Below are 9,164 nucleotides of genomic sequence, written 5' to 3' on the forward strand. Positions count from 1 at the left end.
TCAAAAGACGACAGAGAATAAATGGACTCATTTTCGTTTTTGGTTTCTGAATTTGAAAATCTAAAATTACCTTGTTTCTCATTTATTGTGTAAAAAACGGGACATGGAATTACAGAAAACAAATAACTAATTTTATTATATTTTAATTTCGTGCCAATAGAACAAACTCAACAACAACTGAACAAAGTTGTCTTGCACTAGCTGGCTACTACTGACTAGCTAGCAGTCTGGTGAGCTAGCCCTACCTGGCTACTGGCTGTAGTCATACTAGCTAGTGTAAGTAAGTTAGTCCCTTCACATGCTACAAGATGAATGCCAGGACAGTTATCTGCTGAAGAAAGGTGAGAATTCATCATTACTTTTAGTCGCTAACTTAGCTAGACTTTCTGGCTGACAGATGGTGCTTATTGACTGAGTAATAATGAACTGCAGTTACTATGTGGCACTTTTACCTATCTGGCATTTTGTATAGCTAACTTAGCAATTGTTACACATGCAAAAATATCAAATTAAGCTAGTCAGTGCTGATGTGTGTACTTACATCAGCCAATACAGTAAATAAAAATGTGCCTTTAAATTGGTATGGGTATACTTCACAAACATCCTTTCCTGCTCACTGAAAGGCAAATGTAGGCCACACTCTTCAGTTGTGAACACGACTATTGCTACAACAATTGGCCTACTTCTCGGAATGTATACATACTTCCTGTCTGGATGATCAAGATTTTGAGCCGGTCTGATATTACTTGATTACTGATTCCTCGCTCTCTCACACAGGACCTTTCACATAGTTCAGTCACTCAGCCTTATACAGTGGACGTGATACTCTCAAGATCCTGCACTACTGCCTCCCACAACACCATGAGGAGAAGCAATAAGCCTGTCCCCATGACTGTAAATCAGCATATTTCGCTAACCCTGCTGTACCCTACTGTGCTGAAACAGTATGACTCTAGAACAGTTTGACACTGTTTTAAATAGAACGCTCAACAGTGATTATTGATCTTGTGCCCTCTCTCTGTCTCTTTCTTTCTTTCTTGACCATCTTTCTTGGTTGATGGCACCTGCAGGCCTGTATGAGGGACAACTGGATAGAAGGCTTGGACTTCATCTGAGACCTTCATCTCCTTCCCCATCCTTCAAGGAAAGCTTTTCTTTACATTTCCTGTTAGGCATGATGCAGGTGTGTCTCTCCATCTCGCTCATGTCATGTGGTATTACCTATAGATGACTACTAGACACTTTCAAATTGTTTGCCTGTGAATGGTTGTCCACATCAGGCTATTTACAGTGCATTCGGAAAGTATTCAGACCCCTTCCCTTTTTCCAAATTTGGTACATTACAGCCTTATTCTAAAATGTTCCTCATCAATGTACACACTGTGACAAATCGAAAACAGATTTTTTTAAATGTTTGCAAATGTATTATAAATAAAAAACAGAAATATCTGATTTACGTAAGTAATCAGACCCTTTGCTTTGAGACTCCAAATTGAGCTCAGGTGCATCCTGTTTCCATTGATCCTTAAGATGTTTCTACAACTTGATTGGAGTCCACCTGTGGTAAATTCAATTGATTGGACATGATTTGGAAAGGCACACACCTGTCTATATAAGGTCCCACAGCTGAAAGTGCATGTCAGAGCAAAAACCAAGCCATGAGGTCAAAGAAATTGTCCATTGAGCTCTGAGACAGGAGTGTGTCGAGGCACAGATCTGGGGAAGGGTACCAAAACATAGCATTGAAGGTCCCCAAGAACACAGTGGCCTCCATCATTCTTAAATGGAAGAAGTTTTGAAATATCAAGACTATTCCGAGAGCTGGCCTCATGGCCAAACTGAGCAATCAGGGTAGAAAGGCTTTGTTTAGCGAGGTGACCGAGAACCTGATGGTCACTCTGGCAGAGCTCCAGAGTTCCTCTGTGGAGATGGGAGAACTTTCCAGAAGGACAACTATTTCTGCTGCAATCCACCAATCAGGCCTTTATGGTAGAGTGGACAGATGGAAGCCACACCTCAGTAAAAAGGCACATGACAACCCGCTTGGAATTTTCAAAAAGTCACCTAAAGGACTCTGACCATGAGAAACAAGATTCTCTGGTCTGATGAAACCAAGATTGAACTCTTTGGCTTGAATGCCAAGCGTCACGTCTGAAGGAAACCTAGCACCATCCTGTGGGGATGTTTTTCAGCGGCAGGGTCTGGGAAACTAGTCAGGATCGAGAGGAAAGATGAACGGAGCAAAGTACAGTGACATTCTTGATGGAAACCTGCTCCAGAGTGCTCAAGACCTCAGACTGGTGCAAAGGTTTACCTTCCAACAGGACAACTACCCTAATCACACAGCCAAGACAACATAGGAGTGGCTTTGGTACAAGTCTCTGAATGTCCTTGAGTGGCCTAGCCAGAGCCCGGACTTGAACCCGATCGAACATCTTTGGAGAGACCTGAAAATAGCTGTGCAGTGACTCTCTCCATCCAACCTGACAGAGCTTGAGAGGATCTTCAGATAAGAATGAGAGAAACTCCCCAAATACAGGTGTGTGAAGCTTGTAGCATGCCCAAGAAGTCTCGAGGCTGTTATCGCTGCCAAAGGTTCTTCAACAAAGTACTGAGTAAAGGGTCTGAATACTTATGTATATGTGATATTTCCAATAAAAAATAAAAAATATAAACTCAGCAAAAAAAGACGTTCCTTTTTCAGGACCCTGTCTTTCAAAGATAATTCGTAAAATCCAAATAACTTCACAGATCTTCATTGTAAAGGTTTTAAACACTGTTCAATGAACCATAAACAATTAATGAACATGGACCCGTGGAACAGTCGTTAAGACACTAACAGCTTACAGACGGTAGTCAATTAAGGTCACAGTTATGAAAACTTAGGACACTAAAGAGGCCTTCCTACTGACTGAAAAACACCAAAAGAAAGATGCCCAGGGTCCCTGCTTATCTGCGTGAACGTGCCTTAGTCATGCTGCAAGGAGGCATGAGGACTGCAGATGTGGCCAGGGCAATAAATTGCAATGTCCGTACTGTGAGACGCCTAAGACAGCGCTACAGGGAGACAGGACGGACAGCTGATCATCCTCACAGTGGCAGACCACGTGTAACAATACCTGCACAGGATCGGTACATCTTAACATCACACCTGCGGGACAGGTACAGGATGGCAACAACAACTGTCTGAGTTACACCAGGAATGCACAATTCCTCCATCAGTGCTCAGACTGTACGCAATAGGCTTAGAGAGGCTGGACTGAAGGCTTGTAGGCCTGTTGCTTCTACACCTGCATTGCTTGCTGTTTGGGGTTTTAGGCTGGGTTTCTGTACAGCCCTTTGAGATATCAGCTGATGTAAGAAGGGCTATATAAATACATTTGATTTGATTTGTAAGGCAGGTCCTCACCAGACATCACCGGCAACAACGTCGCCAATGGGCACAAACCCACCGTCGCTGGACTAGACAGGACAGGCAAAAAGTGCTCTAAACTGACAAGTCGCGGTTCCTGAGCGTATATCATTTGTTGATTTTTTTCTTTGTTGATATTTTTTTATTTTTTATTTGATTAATTAATTAATAATAAACTAAGCAATGAATTAAACTAAAAATAAGCCATTTTATTATTTTTTATTTCTTTATTACATTTACATTTAAGTCATTTAGCAGACGCTCTTATCCAGAGCGACTTACAAATTGGTGCATTCACCTTATGATATCCAGTGGAACAACCACTTTACAATAGTGCATCTAACTCTTTTAAGGGGGGGGGGGGTTAGAAAGGATTACTTTATCCTATCCTAGGTATTCCTTAAAGAGGTGGGGTTTCAGGTGTCTCCGGAAGGTGGTGATTGACTCCGCTGACCTGGCGTCGTAAGGGAGTCTGTTCCACCATTGGGGTGCCAGAGCAGCGAACAGTTTTGACTGGGCTGAGCGGGAACTGTACTTCCTCAGAGGTAGGGAGGCGAGCAGGCCAGAGGTGGATGAACGCAGTGCCCTTGTTTGGGTGTAGGGCCTGATCAGAGCCTGAAGGTACGGAGGTGCCGTTCCCCTCACAGCTCCGTAGGCAAGCACCATGGTCTTGTAGCGGATGCGAGCTTCAACTGGAAGCCAGTGGAGAGAGCGGAGGAGCGGGGTGACGTGAGAGAACTTGGGAAAGTTGAACACCAGACGGGCTGCGGCGTTCTGGATGAGTTGTAGGGGTTTAATGGCACAGGCAGGGAGCCCAGCCAACAGCGAGTTGCAGTAATCCAGACGGGAGATGACAAGTGCCTGGATTAGGACCTGCGCCGCTTCCTGCGTGAGGCAGGGTCGTACTCTGCGAATGTTGTAGAGCATGAACCTACAGGAACGGGTCACCGCCTTGATGTTAGTTGAGAACGACAGGGTGTTGTCCAGGATCACGCCAAGGTTCTTAGCACTCTGGGAGGAGGACACAATGGAGTTGTCAACCGTGATGGCGAGATCATGGAACGGGCAGTCCTTCCCCGGGAGGAAGAGCAGCTCCGTCTTGCCGAGGTTCAGCTTGAGGTGGTGATCCGTCATCCACACTGATATGTCTGCCAGACATGCAGAGATGCGATTCACCACCTGGTTATCAGAGGGGGGAAAGGAGAAGATTAATTGTCTGCATAGCAATGATAGGAGAGACCATGTGAGGATATGACAGAGCCAAGTGACTTGGTGTATAGCGAGAATAGGAGAGGGCCTAGAACAGAGCCCTGGGGGACACCAGTGGTGAGAGCACGTGGTGCGGAGACAGATTCTCGCCACGCCACCTGGTAGGAGCGACCTGTCAGGTAGGACGCAATCCAAGCGTGGGCCGCGCCGGAGATGCCCAGCTCGGAGAGGGTGGAGAGGAGGATCTGATGGTTCACAGTATCAAAGGCAGCCGATAGGTCTAGAAGGATGAGAGCAGAGGAGAGAGAGTTAGCTTTAGCAGTGCGGAGCGCCTCCGTGACACAGGGAAGAGCAGTCTCAGTTGAATGACTAGTCTTGAAACCTGACTGATTTGGATCAAGAAGGTCATTCTGAGAGAGATAGCAGGAGAGCTGGCCAAGGACGGCACGTTCAAGAGTTTTGGAGAGAAAAGAAAGAAGGGATACTGGTCTGTAGTTGTTGACATCGGAGGGATCGAGTGTAGGTTTTTTCAGAAGGGGTGCAACTCTCGCTCTCTTGAAGACGGAAGAGACGTAGCCAGCGGTCTAGGATGAGTTGATGAGCGAGGTGAGGTAAGGGAGAAGGTCTCCGGAAATGGTCTGGAGAAGAGAGGAGGGGATAGGGTCAAGCGGGCAGGTTGTTGGGCGGCCGGCCGTCACAAGACGCGAGATTTCATCTGGAGAGAGAGGCGAGAAAGAGGTCAAAGCACAGGGTAGGGCAGTGTGAGCAGAACCAGCGGTGTCGTTTGACTTAGCAAACGAGGATCGGATGTCGTCGACCTTCTTTTCAAAATGGTTGACGAAGTCATCAGCAGAGAGGGAGGAGGGGGGAGGAGGGGGAGGAGGATTCAGGAGGGAGGAGAAGGTGGCAAAGAGCTTCCTAGGGTTAGAGGCAGATGCTTGGAATTTAGAGTGGTAGAAATTGGCTTTAGCAGCAAAGACAGAAGAGGAGAATGTAGAGAGGAGGGAGTGAAAGGATGCCAGGTCCGCAGGGAGGCGAGTTTTCCTCCATTTCCGCTCGGCTGCCCGGAGCCCTGTTCTGTGAGCTCGCAATGAGTCGTCGAGCCACGGAGCAGGAGGGGAGGACCGAGCCGGCCTGGAGGATAGGGGACATAGAGAGTCAAAGGATGCAGAAAGGGAGGAGAGGAGGGTTGAGGAGGCAGAATCAGGAGATAGGTTGGAGAAGGTTTGAGCAGAGGGAAGAGATGATAGGATGGAAGAGGAGAGAGTAGCGGGGGAGAGAGAGCGAAGGTTGGGACGGCGCGATACCATCCGAGTAGGGGCAGTGTGGGAAGTGTTGGATGAGAGCGAGAGGGAAAAGGATACAAGGTAGTGGTCGGAGACTTGGAGGGGAGTTGCAATGAGATTAGTGGAAGAACAGCATCTAGTAAAGATGAGGTCAAGCGTATTGCCTGCCTTGTGAGTAGGGGGGGAAGGTGAGAGGGTGAGGTCAAAAGAGGAGAGGAGTGGAAAGAAGGAGGCAGAGAGGAATGAGTCAAAGGTAGACGTGGGGAGGTTAAAGTCACCCAGAACTGTGAGAGGTGAGCCGTCCTCAGGAAAGGAACTTATCAGGGCGTCAAGCTCATTGATGAACTCTCCAAGGGATCCTGGAGGGCGATAAATGATAAGGATGTTAAGCTTGAAAGGGCTGGTAACTGTGACAGCATGGAATTCAAAGGAGGCGATAGACAGATGGGTCAGGGGAGAAAGAGAGAATGTCCACTTGGGAGAGATGAGGATCCCAGTGCCACCACCCCGCTGACCAGAAGCTCTCGGGGTGTGCGAGAACACGTGGGCAGACGAGGAGAGAGCAGTAGGAGTAGCAGTGTTATCAGTGGTAATCCATGTTTCCGTCAGTGCCAAGAAGTCGAGGGACTGGAGGGAAGCATAGGCTGAGATGAACTCTGCCTTGTTGGCCGCAGATCGGCAGTTCCAGAGGCTGCCTGAGACCTGGAACTCCACGTGGGTCGTGCGCGCTGGGACCACCAGGTTAGAGTAGCAGTGGCCACGCGGTGTGAAGCGTTTGTATGGTCTGTGCAGAGAGGAGAGAACAGGGATAGACAGACACATAGTTGACAGGCTACAGAAGAGGCTACGCTAATGCAAAGGAGATTGGAATGACAAGTGGACTACACGTCTCGAATGTTCAGAAAGTTAAGCTTACGTTGCAAAAAATCTTATTGACTAAAATGATATAGTACTGCTGGCTGGTGAAATAGGCTAGCTAGCAGTGGCTGCGTTGTTGACTTTGTTTGAAAGTGTAGCTGGCTAGGTAACCTCTAACTGGCTAGGTAACCTCGACAATTACTCTAGACTACACAATTATCTTGGATACAAAGACGGCTATGTAGCCAGCTAAGATCAAACAAATCAAACTGTTGTACTGTAATGAAATGAAATGTAATACTACCTGTGGAGCAAAGCGGAATGCAACTACTCGCTCCAACCCGGAAGTGCGTATCGTAGAGGGAGAGGCAATAGAAGTGTTGTTTCTTGTATTATTGTCTTTTGTGTCTTTAGAGGACTGCTTCACCTTAATGTCCCCTTTCCCCCCTTTCCCTTTTCTTCTGTCCTTATTTTGTCCCACTTTGTCCCTTCTTTGTTCCTTCTTCTCTTCTGCCAACTAGACACTCCTTGTTAGCTAGCTAGCTTCTTCCAGGAATGTCCCTAGCAACTGCCTAGCAACAGGTAAACAACTTAGCTAGCTAAGAAAACGGTATAATTTTATGAAAAAATTGTTACTTTTTCAAAAGCCTTTCTTCTTTGTTTGCTGCTTGTTTGGTCTCCTATTCAGTTTGCAGTTTTCTTTTGATTTTTTTTCGATGTACTTTACTCTAAAAAAAACATTTAAATTACTTTATAGCTAACCATGGATCATCCTCTGCCAAGGCAGTCTCAGAATCCCCCCCGGGAGCAAGCAATGGCATCATAACCGCAGCGTGCGCAACATCTGTAAAAGATTTCCTCAAACAGGGGATAATACATGCAGCACAGCACATTAACATAAGAAATACCACTATTAGGGTCAGAAATCCAGTAACCATCAATGCAGTGTACTCATCAAACCAGCCACCCAGCCAGGAGAACAGTCCCCCCTCCTCCACACCTGCAAAAAAAAAACATCTCTACAGATAACCTTTCCAACCCGCTCAGAGCTTTTGAAATGCTCCCATCCGGACTGGTGTTGTTCGCGATAAACGTGCAACATTGTATAGGCTAACCACATATTATCCCTACCCTCATAGCCAGTTTCAGTCCCCAATTGGTCGCTATCTGAGATATCCTTTACATTTATTACCTGTACCGGATTGGAGAGCTTAGGTAATGATGTGGAACCCGGTCTTGAAGTGGTGGAGGAGTTCGGCTGCACCCGTTCCTGCCCCGTAGGTAAGGGGGGTGGTCTTGGCAGCACCTTTGTTTCAAAGGAACCCATAAGATCGGCGCCAGACCTCTCTATCCCCAAGGTATATGTACCTGCATCAGAGAGCCTGCATCAGAGAACCTATCCACCTTGGTTGGGTCTCCTAGGCTATACGGGTAACCCCTTCTCCATTCCCAAAAACGACCAGAGTTAGTGATCATGTAATCCCTACAATGTAGAAAATAGTAAAAATAAAGAAAAACCCTTGATAGAGTAGGTGTTCGAAAACTTTTGACCGGTAGTGTACTGTAATTAACACACTTTAGTCTTTCCTTCCGTCAGTAACAGTTTGTTATGGTATAAATAATATACAGGCAAGAGTTCATGTTTAATTTAAGCAATGTTTATTGTACCTGTCAATGTTAGGGATGAACGCAGTGTTTGTATGTTTCTGTTCCTCTCTCTGTCTCTGTAGCTTTCGGGTATGCTGGGATAAGGACCAGAGCTACAGCAATCGGGCAGGCTTTGTAATGCCTGTCCCGAATGGCTTGTTTATGGGAATGGGCGTATTGGAAGACACCATGTCAGTAGTGACGGGATTTTGTAAATGTGTTATATTGTGTTATATTGTATCATTATAAATGGATTGCAAAGGTGCAATGTATCTAATTCATGATATGTTTCGCTGAGTGAAAATGTAGGCTTGGATGTTGGTATTTGCTTAATTAATTAAAGTGTTTGGTATGTTCTGATGGGAGGGGCTTCCCCTACAAAAGGAGCCTCTATTTCAGTTCAAAGGGGAATTATTTTGATTGAGCTGTTGATGGGGCAGCATTGTTTTTAGCTATCCCATAATGTATGCTTTTGTTGGAGGTACTGTTTTTCCCCCCAGAATCACTATGTAAATAAACACCCTTGCACAGAAGTACTTTTGCGGCTCCGCCATTGTTTTATTTGATAGAGGTTTTTCAATTTAGCCTTCTGGCCTACTCTACGCTACAGTCTGGTTTTGCGTGTGTTTGGTAGGGGGATCGCGTAAGCCAGGGGAGGCATATTTCTACATATCTTAATTTCACAAATCCTGTTATTTGGCAGGGAATGATCAGTGATTGATCAGTGATTCTTCTTTTCTGTTATTCCATAT

General features: G+C 46.0%; 1 long non-coding RNA gene across 2 annotated transcripts; it reads left to right on the forward strand.

The window, feature by feature from the left end:
* Window positions 1-119: 119 nt before the first annotated feature.
* Window positions 120-8,945, forward strand: LOC129822803 (uncharacterized). 2 transcript variants are annotated; one of them, XR_008754531.1, is made up of 3 exons: window positions 120-341; window positions 778-1,183; window positions 8,496-8,945. It is a non-coding gene; the product is annotated as an uncharacterized LOC129822803 (long non-coding RNA). The 2 variants fall into 2 exon arrangements; XR_008754530.1 differs by lacking the exon at window positions 8,496-8,945 and having other exon boundaries at window positions 778-894; window positions 1,071-4,164.
* Window positions 8,946-9,164: the final 219 nt, after the last annotated feature.

Source organism: Salvelinus fontinalis, chromosome 25, assembly GCF_029448725.1.
Source record: "Salvelinus fontinalis isolate EN_2023a chromosome 25, ASM2944872v1, whole genome shotgun sequence".
NCBI classification, from domain to species: Eukaryota; Metazoa; Chordata; class Actinopteri; order Salmoniformes; family Salmonidae; genus Salvelinus; species Salvelinus fontinalis.